This window comes from Zingiber officinale, chromosome 10A (genome assembly GCF_018446385.1).
Source record: "Zingiber officinale cultivar Zhangliang chromosome 10A, Zo_v1.1, whole genome shotgun sequence".
Classification (NCBI taxonomy): Eukaryota; Viridiplantae; Streptophyta; class Magnoliopsida; order Zingiberales; family Zingiberaceae; genus Zingiber; species Zingiber officinale.
In genome coordinates, this window is record NC_056004.1 from 57,458,228 (window position 1) to 57,470,026 (window position 11,799).

At 43.6% G+C, this 11,799-nt stretch overlaps 1 long non-coding RNA gene across 1 annotated transcript; it reads left to right on the forward strand.

The window, feature by feature from the left end:
- The first annotated feature begins 10,950 nt into the window (after window positions 1-10,950).
- LOC122026312 lies at window positions 10,951-11,799 on the forward strand. Its single transcript, XR_006124103.1, has 3 exons — window positions 10,951-11,395; window positions 11,473-11,578; window positions 11,663-11,799. It is a non-coding gene; the product is annotated as an uncharacterized LOC122026312 (long non-coding RNA).

Consider the following 11,799-nt stretch of genomic DNA (forward strand, 5'->3'; position numbering starts at 1 on the left):
TTGGAGAGAAAAGTTTCAAAAACTGGAAAATATATTAAGTTGAAAGATGCATTAAAAGAGATAAAGCATCAATTAGATTCTCTTATGATCAATGATGATAATGATGATGATTAGGCATGTTGTTTGAAGTTGTTATATGACTTGAAATTCAAACATTGATTTTAGTTTGAGTTGTTACAAGTGTTGTATCAAAATTAAAATGATGATTTAATCTAAATTGCTTTATCTACTTTGTTATAAGTAATGTGATTAAGTTATGGATTTGCTTCATGGGATGTGCTTCAAAAACGTATTACAACTGCACTAACATGGGATGTACTCCAAAATCTTATTCAAAGATCTTCCTCATATGCTCAAGTTGCCATTATATACAGTTGATTTTTGTATATTGAAAGTGTAGTTGATCTTATTCTCTATAAAAGAACTTCAGCGTGTTTATATTCTTTCAACAGTTGTGTTTGTCATTACTTACCACATCGAATGAAAACTGAACCTTGGAAATTACTTCTCATTTATTGATTCACTCATCAGTTACTCAAAAAGTATAAGAGAAAGAAATAGCAATGAGAAAAAAATAGATGCTATTCAAAGTGGAGTGTGTATTTTTCATTACAAACGACTTAATGGGAGAGGTTAAATATTGTAATCAAACTCCCACAGATCCACAGAACCAAACACTTGGCGATTTTAACAATATGTTTTTGTTCCAATTTTTCATGTAGTTTTGATAAGCTTACCTACTCTTTCAGGGTGTCATGCAACATCACAAAAGCATAAACTGTAAAATACTGAAAATTAGCGAATAATGATAAGGGATTTTTTCGGAATTTTTGGAAATTTTTCGAGGATTTTACGGAGCTCGTATGACTAAGTTTACGGGGATAAAATGGGGCCCGGGAAAGTTTGTTTAGACTACCCCGTTTTAACGAGGAAATGTTTATTTTCTTTAAAACATTTCTTTTCTTTTTCTTTTTCTTTTTCTTTTTCTTTTTCTTTTTCTTTTATTTTTCTTTTCTTCTCTCCCTCGCCGTTCCCTCAACCCCTGTGTGCCCTAACATCCTCTGCGCCGGAAGAACTGCCGAAACCTTCATCTTCCTCCTCGTTGAGCCCGCACCGCCACCCAAATCCTCCCTGTCGCGTGCCCTAGCGCCGGCGTCACCTCTTCTCTTCTCCTCTGCTCACGCAACGCCGACCCCAGCGCCCTGTCGGTCGAGTCTCCTTCCCGATCCTGCCTCCCTCTCCCCTGCTGACGCCGACGACGCCAGGGAACAGCGAGCCGGTGGCTGAGCGTCTCTCTTTCCCTCTTCCTTTCTTCTTCCCTGTCTCCGCCACTGTGATTGGGACGTACCGCCGCCCCTCTCGGCCAGAAGCCACCTCCAAGTCGTGCCCTAGTTCTCCATAGCCGCCACTTGATCATCTTTCCGAGCCCTAGACTCAAGCTGATTTCGTCGGGTTTTTCCTTCACAGCTTGAGGTTGGTTCTGTCATCAAGTAGGTTGAGGTATGGTGAGCACCTTTGTTTCCATTTTCTTCTGATTGTTGGCCATGACACTCATTCGATCTGTATATGGATTTTAGAACCGATTTGTAGTTCTATCTCTGGTTCCAGCAGTAATTTCAATTGATCACCCTTTACGACAATTAGGTCTTCGGCTGTGAGATAACAGGGGGCAGCATATGAAGGTAAGATGTTTATAGAATTGGAGAAGGGGTTGTCAACATGGGATTGAGTTTAATGCTTTGATGAATGTGATGATGTTTATGTAGGGTGTTGGATTTGGAAATCAACAACTCTATCTTGCTCCGACCGTGATCCTTGGTAGCGAGCACTTCTTCGGTTGTGAATTAACAGAGAGGTCTCCAATTCGGGATTCGAGTTGGATGTGATCTTCTGGATTTATTGAAGATGGTTGACACGATCTACATTTGAGGCGGGTACCTCTTGACTTATCTTTATGATATTGTCTATTGGATATGCATAGTATTTTATAGCTGCAAGCAATGATCATGTTTGCCTTGGTATGTCACGGTTTGATACCCATACCATGATCTGTTGGCCGTTTGTTATGTATCCATGTTTATGTTTCAGGATCATTGCCATGAGTACCTTGGTTTCTAGAGTAAGTGGCATACCATACCTACTGAGGTTCGGACTAGGTTCTGGATTTTATTTTTCTGGCATGTGTATCTAGATTATCTGATACCTAGGTTTTTATACCATACCTGACGTGTGTACCTCTATTTGTATATCATATATGATTCATGTGCCTAGACCTTGATTCTTTAATCTGTGTATATTGTTGGTACACATGCTATGGAAGAGGGATATGTTTAGGATCTAGGTTGTTATACCTTAGAAGACTTGTATACCCTAGATCCGTGGATTTGACCTACTGATACTGTGGTACCCATATTATATATATATGGATTTTTCTATGCTGATCAGGATATTCCATACTTATTATGTTCAGGACATAGGTTTTTTTTTGATATTCTATCTGACCTGTGTACTCTAGATTTTGGTATGTGACCATCGCTTTTACAGTACCCATTTTGTATACATGGATATGGTTATGTTGATCAGTTTTTGTTATGCATAGTGACATGCATCATGATTGCATGCTGTGCGATTGTCGGCTCCACTATGGTTGAGCCCATCGCCAGTTACATGTACTGCACACACCCCCACTCATAGTTTAGTGGTATATCAGGCAGGTGTGTGGCGGTTCTGCTGTTTGGCTCCGTTGGTCATACGACCCAGCGTGGTAGCCGGCAGTCAGTTCCGCTCTGTTTGGCTCCGCTGGCATTTAGTGTAGCAGCGTGGTAGCCGGCAGACGGTGGACTCTGTTTGGCTCCGTTGGTCAGGTGACTCAGCGTGGTAGCCGGCAGAGATACCTCCCCGTCATCGTGTACCGGGAGATGAGAGCATTGAGCTCCCCCATTTATGATTTGGGGTCACAGGACAGGAGTACTCCGACAGCATCCCGTCCACTCGGTCACTCATCAGGAGCAGTGACGACAGAGTGCACGGTTGTCATAGCCCTACCCACTCGGTCTCGCCATTTGTGTGTGAGACGACTGACTGGCGTCAGGGGTGACCAGGACGCATCATTAGCATCATATGCATTGATGTATTTATATTCTTACGATTGTATTTGCTGCATTTGGTTGCTGCATTTTGGTTGGATGCATACTTTTGACCTGCATACAGGATTATTGACACTTTCGATTTGACGACCCTTTTGTCTGGATAGGAGTTCCTGGTGAGTACAGCTTCCTCAGTTACCTTTCAGTTTTACATATTCCCTATATATATGATTAGGAAGCTGTATTCCATGTTTGTTGCTGTTAGATATATCTTACTACTCATGTCCATTGGTATTCGCTGAGTTGTTGAACTCACCCCCGTTGACACTATCTTTTTCAGGTACCAGGTTATTTATGGTGTCGCTTGGAGCATCCTGTCTGCTGGTCCCCACGTCACATCAGAAGACTTATCGGTTTCACGTATGTTTTGTTTGTTTTATGTATCAATTTGTTTAGCTCTGTACTCTGGTTTTTATTTTTGGAGTGTTGACGTTGTTATGTGGTATTTTATATTTATGTTATTGGTTGTGTAAGTCTAGCCGGCTAGCAGTTTTATGTTTTGGTTTTGGTACAGCCAAGTGGGCTGCTTTATTTTTAACTGCGTGGTTGTGTCAGCCAGAGGCTGAATTTGATATTAACTGCGTGGTGTTTGTTTTCTTTTATTGTTATTATTCCAGCCGCATGTGGCTGAGGTATATAGTGCTTGTAGAAAAGTTTTAGATTGTCCGCCGTACAGGGGAGATGCTTCTGACAGAGACTCCTCCGGGGCGTGACACTTTAGTGGTATCAGAGCAGGTATACGATACTTGCTATGTGTTTTGGATTTTTGAGATTTATCTGATATCAATTTATTTGGTATCAGAGATCGGCTTACGAGTCTTATTTTCTCGGTGTTCCGGATTTTCTGTTTTGGTCTTCTCGATGTGACTTTTCGGGTTTTGGGACCTGGCAGCAGCAGGACATCTCCAAGCTATAGGAGGTATGTTGGTATACTGTTATCCTACATTTTTTTTAGTATATGCACCGTTGACTATTATGGTTTATGACATGTATTAGCACTCTTTACTAGTACCTGTCTAGTTGAGATAGTAGATATTTTATGTATTAGGTAAAACCCTGATGATGATCGACCTTGATAGAGATTAAGGGTTACAGTTTCTGGTGATTTATCATATCATACACCAGTAGTTTTTAGCTTATGTTATTACTAGTTGGTAAGAAGATTCAGGCACATACCAGCCTCTGCTTTTATTAGCTGGGTAGTGGATAGTATCTATATCTTTATGTTGACCTAGCCAGTAGTATACCAGGTTATCTTAGTTAATTTCATCCGTAGATAATTGATTTACTCTTGTTAGATCGGTCAGTAGAAGATAGATTGATGTTTGTTGACTTGGGTAGTCGTGATCGATTTACCTTATGTAACGCCCCGGCCCGGGTGGGTCCCACCCGGATCGAACTGGGAACGCCACCAGAATTATCCATCGGGTTGACGACTAGCTCCACAAATCACCGGAGGTCCTTTCAGTGTGCTTTGTCCTCACTCGCACGCACCCTGGAAAACTTCCCAGGAGGTCACCCATCCTCAGATTTCTCCAAGCCAAGCACGCTTAACTTTGGAGTTCTTAAGTTTGGGCTTCCGAAAAGGAAGGTGCACCTTGGTGATATGGATAGTACCATCTAACCTTTTTAAGTCATACTTAACCAGAATCTCAGAACCGGGGTATTACAATCACCCCCACTTAAAGACACAACGTCCTCGTTGTGTAACCACGAATCACACCACAGACAAATCCCAGAATCTCCCTCGCTAGGTGGTGCCCTGGGTGCTCCTGCCACAGGTGCACTCACGGTCGCAAGGTCGCTCTGATACCATCTGTAACGCCCCGGCCCGGGTGGGTCCCACCCGGATCGAACTGGGAACGCCACCAGAATTATCCATCGGGTTGACGACTAGCTCCACAAATCACCGGAGGTCCTTTCAGTGTGCTTTGTCCTCACTCGCACGCACCCTGAAAAACTTCCCAGGAGGTCACCCATCCTCAGATTTCTCCAAGCCAAGCACGCTTAACTTTGGAGTTCTTAAGTTTGGGCTTCCGAAAAGGAAGGTGCACCTTGGTGATATGGATAGTACCATCTAACCTTTTTAAGTCATACTTAACCAGAATCTCAGAACCGGGGTATTACAATCTCAACCTCCATAATCTACCCATCCACTTATCTAGTCAAATTCAATTCCATCAACAACCAAACATCATGCATAATTCTTCCACACAATCCATTTCTAACTACCACAGCTGACAATCCAACCAACACAACTAATTATTCGTTAATTAAGATACCACAAATTAAAATCTAAATCAGAAATGGATACATAACTACATCCACCCCACACCATCAACCAAAATCAACCAATCCATCACAAGACTACAAACCAATCTCCAAACACAACTTAGCAATGGAAAACAACTTCCAAAACTCACCTTAATCAGTAGCACCACCACTTGACCGCTGTTGAGGAGGTTGAAGCTGGAAATGGTGATTGAAACAAGGTGGAGTCGTTTTCCAACAAATCAAATGCCCTAAAATCATCACCTATCATAGACCCAATGCCCAATTCACTACCAATATAACCACAACCAAGAATTTAACTCTAATTCTTAATTCATAACATTTAACTAACAACTTACCTCAACAGATCCCTACCGCTTCAGCCGAGACCTCCACAACGCCAAGAAATGGAATTGGCAGTGACCGGCAACAGGAAACATCCGGAACACACTGATTCGATCCTCCCTCTGATCTAGAACAGGAAGATCATCACAAAGGAAACCAATTAGGCAAAATCTTTGAAGCTTGCCTACCTCGATCGAATGCCTCAAGATGGTGTCGTCTGATCCGATCCAGCAGGTGTGGAGTTGCCGGTCAAACTCCAACGAACAGATAAAGGAGGAGAACTAAGAGAGCTTGGTCTACCGAGAGAGATACGAATCAAATCCCCCTTCCCTTGCCATGCCCTAGCTCCGTCGTGCCCTAGAAGCCGAACAACCTCCGATCGCGAGCAAGAACAACCACCGAGACGCCTGCTCGGTCGGAAATAATTGGTACCCTTCGAGCTCCAACGGCCCTTCTTCAAGCAACTCAGCGACGCCGCGATCGCAGTGGAGGATGTGCACAGTCCGCGTCGGGTGCGTCGGATTGCCCGAGAGAGAAATCGAGAGGGAGAGGACGGAGGATCAGCAACTCACTCCCTCCTAAAGCTTCGGTGGTTGCTTTGCGCCGGCGACATTCGGCGGAGAGGGCACAAGATAGGGGATAGGAGGAAGAATCGGCGCTGTCGCGAGGTGAGGGGAGATCGGGACGAAGCAGGCTTCGGCGTGGAGAGGTTTAGGGCACGGGTAATAATGGATTTAATATACTTAGGTTTGCTTAATCAAATACTAAGTGCATTCCTCAATCAATTCCCACTTATTAGGTATTCTAAACAGGCTTTCTCTAAACCCAATAATTGATCCCCCTTAAAATACGTCATACGAGCTCCGATTAAATCCCAGAAAATTTCTAAAAATTCCTGAAAAATCCAATAAGATTATTTGTCCAATAATCTTATTATTTAAATACTATTTGGGTACCGTATTTTACACCTTAGATGCTTGTAGAGGCTTTATTTATTCTTGATTAGTTAGTAGATGACCGATTAGTTTTGTTGATCCGATCAGTAGGGGATTGACTTACTTTACTTTTAGATGTTTGAATCTTGGGTTATTCGTGCTTAGTTGGATATCTTAAGCACATCGAGTACCTAGCTTATACTGATGTGGGAAAGGATTGAATTAGCCATATACTAATGACGACTTGGTCAGTCGATAGAGGATCGATGTATCCTATTCCATGAGTACTTTAATTTTCGACTGTATGTACCTAATTGGATAACTTAGAAGGTGGCGTAGGGTTTGTGTGGTAGATTGGATTTAAAATATGTTGATTATGCATATTTATGTGGTGTGTAGATATGATTGTTATGATTTGAAGGAATTCTATGATGGATAGTTCATTTGCAGATAGTATGGGTATTCCCATCTTGATGTGGTTATTGTAGGTTCCTTGGGGATTATAGCTATTTAGTTAGCTGTACGTGTCTGATTGACATATCTGAGGTATCTTGTTGATTATGTGTGATTTGTGAATGCACCTGGGTTTTAGTATGCCTTGTTGGAAGTATTACGTTGATTATACTCTTGGCATATGTTTATATATGTCAGGTGAGTGTTGTTTGAGAGTATTGTTGATTTTACCTACGATGATATGTGCACACGGGTTCGGTATACATTGTTGGAGGTATCATGGTGAATTATACCTATGATGTGAGTATTTTTGGTGTGTACTAATTGAAGGATTATGTCGATCATATATATGTTGTGTGTGCACGTGTGTCAGATGTATGGTTGGTAGCATCATGATGATTCTACCTATGTTAAAAGTAGAATGTTAAATGTCTACATTATGATATTGGTTGTTTTACCCTGTCAACTAATTCTTCCATTAGTGGGTGACCGACCCACTAGGAGGATGATAGAGTTGACTATAGATTTGATTTGCTTACTGGGTGGTTATACCCTAGGCTACCCACAGTGATCTGTGGTAGAGAGATCTCGTGCAATCTCTAGTTAGATAGTTAGGTGCTTTGGGCACTTATGTATTGTTGTGGTAGAGCGTAGCTTCCACATGTTATGGATCGTTTGTGGTAGAGCGTAGCTTCCACATATTCTGGATTCCCATATATTTAGGGATTGTTTTGTAGTGGAGCGTTGCTCCTACATATTGCGGATTGTTTGTAGCGGAGCATTGCCCCTATATTTATTGTGGATACATATTTTGGATTATTTGTGGTGGAGCGTTGCTCCCACATATGGAGGATTTCTTGTGGTAGAGCGTTGCTCCCACATATGTGGTATTTCGTGTGATAGATCATTGTTCTCACACTGGAGGTTCTATTCTTTGGTGATTATATATCGTTGGTGATTAGATTTGTTTATTGTTGGGGATCTTATTGTTAGGAATGTCTGTGATACGGACATTATGTGTCTTGGTTTTACCATTAGTGCTTGCGGTGCCCTAGATGTTATCATGGACTCGATGATTTGGGTATCCCTAGAATGTTTGGATCGGTTTCCATTGTCTTTGTTGACGATGTTGTGATTTATTACGGATCTGAGGTGAGTCACGTACACTACCTTTGCATAGATCTAAAGATGTTTCGACGAGAACATGTATATGTGATTATCAGTAGTGCTGATTTGGTTGTCTTCTGTGAGATGTTTGAGACACATGGTCACCAGTAGGAGTATACCGTGGTTCCACAGGAGATCGGGGTTGTTACCGTTGGGGGCAGCCGAAGTCAGCTCAGGAGATCCGCAGTTTTCTGGGATTGGCCGGATATTACCGACGTTTTGTCGAGGGCTTCTCGCGTATTGCTATGCCGCTGACACGTCTTACCAGGAAAGGCGTGAAGTTCATGTGGTCAGAGGACTACGAGACCAGCTTCCAGGAGCTAAAGCGGAGATTAGTGTCGACTCCGATTTTGGTTTTACCTTCGGGAGAGGACGGATATGTCCTCTACACCGACGCATCTACTCAGGGTTTGAGCGCTGTTCTGATGCAGCACGATAGAGTAGTCTCCTATGCTTCTCGGCAGTTGAAGGAGCATGAGGAGAACTACCCAGTACATAACTTGTGGCTGACCGCCATTATTTTTCCTTGAAGATTTGGCAGCAGCATCTGTTCGGTATTACATTTGAGATTCTCACTGGTCATAAGAGTCTCAAATAGTTGTTCACTTAGAAAGAAACTTAATCTTTGACTAAAGAGAAGGATGAAATTCTTGAAAGATTACGAATTGTACCATTAGCTATCACCCAGAGAGAGCTAATGTGGTTGCCGATGCACTTAGCCGGAAGTATAGAGGGACTGTAGCTTACCACCGAGTTGTGGTCACAGACATGATTCAGGGTTTCTCCGAGTTAGACCTTAAGGAGCAGGGACAGATATAATAGAGTATTCTTGTTACCATAGTTGCTCAGTCGTTGATCAGGACGAGGATCCGAGAGACCCAGGTTGGTGATCAGCATTTGCAATTTATTAGCAGTCAGATAGCTCCGGGCAGCAGACCGAGTTCACACGAGACGAGGAGAGTATTATATACTTCGAGGCAGATTGTGCGTACCTCAGTCTCATCCGGTCTTACAGGAGCTACTTCAGGAGACTCATCACTCTCGATTTGCGATCCACCCAGGCGGTACCCGTATGTACCGAGATTTGAGACGTTCTTATTGGTGGAATGGTATGATGAAAGACATCGCGGAATTTTGTAGTTAGATGTCTTGTCTGTCAGCAAGTGAAGGCTGAGCACCAGAGACTTGCCGGTTTATTTCAGCGGATTCCTATTCCCGAGTGGAAATGGGAACATATTACTATGGACTTTGTGGTGAGTTTGCCGAGGACATGACGAGACCATGACGCGATTTGGGTAATCGTTGATCAATTAACCAAATCCGCGCACTTTTTAGCGATCCGGAGGACTGATTCCCTCGATCGATTGGTAGATCTGTTTTGCCGGGAGATCATCAAATCACGGGGTGTCTCATTGACTATTATTTCGAATAGAGACTCCCGGTTCACGTCTCATTTTTTTGACAGAGTCTGCAACAGGCCTTGGGCACGCAGCTCTGTTTCAGTACAACTTTCCATTCGCAGACAGATGGACAGTAGAGTGGACCATTTAGACTCTAGAGGATTTGCGGAGATCGTGTGTGTTGGATTTTGGAGGCAGTTGGGAGGACCATCTGCCATTTGTAGAGTTCGCCTACAACGACAGCTTTCTTTTGGCTATCCGGATGGCACGTTTGAAGCGTTGTAAGGTAGGTCTTATAGGACACCCACCCTTTGGGATGAGGTTGGGGAGACCCAGTTGTGGGACCTCATAGAGCTCAGCATGACGCAGAGTTGGTCCGTACTATCAGACGGAGAATGTTAGAGGCACAGGATCGCCAGAAGAGTTATGCTGATCGGAGACGCAGACCACTAGAGTTTTCTGTTGGCGATCATGTATTTCTGCGAGTTTCACCCACGAAAGGGGTGAAGAGATTGACCTTAGAGGTAAGCCAGCTCCGCGATACATTGGTCCTTTTCAGATCTTGGAGAGGATTGGAGCGGTAGCTTACTGGTTAGCACTACCACCATCCTTGGTAGGCGTGTACGATGTGTTCTACTTGTCTATGTTAAGCAGATACCTACTCGACCCGACACATGCACTGACAGATATCTCAGTTCTGTTCAGCTCGACATCGCTTATGAGGAGATTCCGGTACGGATACTAGACGGAAAGAGCGTCAGTTGTGGAACAAGATGATCCGACTGGTTAAAGTCGGATGACAATATCATTTGGACGAGGAGGTTACTTGGGAGCTCGAGGATATTATCCGAGCTCAATACCCCATCTTCTCACTTGGGGTGTGTGATATTATTTACCGTTCTGCATTTATACTCTTTACCTGTTGTTAGTATTTGCTGATGGTAGATAACGAAATTTGGGGACCAAATTTTTATTAGTGGGGGAGAATGTAAAATACTGAAAATTAGCGAATAATGATAAGGGATTTTTCCGAAATTTTTGGAAATTTTTCGGGGATTTTACGGAGCTCGTATGACTAAGTTTACGGGGATAAAATGGGGCCCGGGAAAGTCTGTTTAGACTACCCTGTTTTAACGAGGAAATGTTTATTTTCTTTAAAACATTTCTTTTCTTTTTCTTTTATTTTTCTTTTCTTCTCTCCCTCGTCGTTCCCTCAACCCCCGCGTGCCCTAACATCCTCTGCGCCGGAAGAACTGCCGAAACCTTCATCTTCCTCCTCGTTGAGCCCGCACCGCCACCCAAATCCTCCCTGTCGCGTGCCCTAGCGCCGGTGTCACCTCTTCTCTTCTCCTCTGCGCACGCAACGCCGACCCCAGCGCCCTGTCGGGCGAGTCTCCTTCCCGATCCTGCCTCCCTCTCCCCTGCCGACGCCGACGACGCCAGGGAACAGCGAGCCGGTGGCTGAGCGTCTCTCTTTCCCTCTTCCTTTCTTCTTCCCTGTCTCCGCCACTGTGATTGGGACGTACCGCCGCCCCTCTCGGCCGGAAGCCACCTCCAAGTCGTGCCCTAGTTCTCCATAGCCGCCACTTGATCATCTTTCCGAGCCCTAGACTCAAGCTGATTTCGTCGGGTTTTTCCTTCACAGCTTGAGGTTGGTTCTGTCATGAGGTAGGATGAGGTATGATGAGCACCTTTGTTTCCATTTTCTTCTGATTGTTGGCCATGACACTCATTCGATCTGTATATGGATTTTAGAACCGATTTGTAGTTCTATCTCTGGTTCCAGCAGTAATTTCAATTGATCACCCTTTACGACAATTAGGTCTTCGGCTGTGAGATAACATGGGAGCAGCATATGAAGGTAAGATGTTTATAGAATTGGAGAAGGGGTTGTCAACATGGGATTGAGTTTAATGCTTTGATGAATGTGATGATGTTTATGTAGGGTGTTGGATTTGGAAATCAACAACTCCATGTTGCTCCGACCGTGATCCTTGGTAGCGAGCACTTCTTCGGTTGTGAATTAACAGAGAGGTCTCCAATTCGGGATTCGAGTTGGATGTGATCTTCTGGATTTATTGA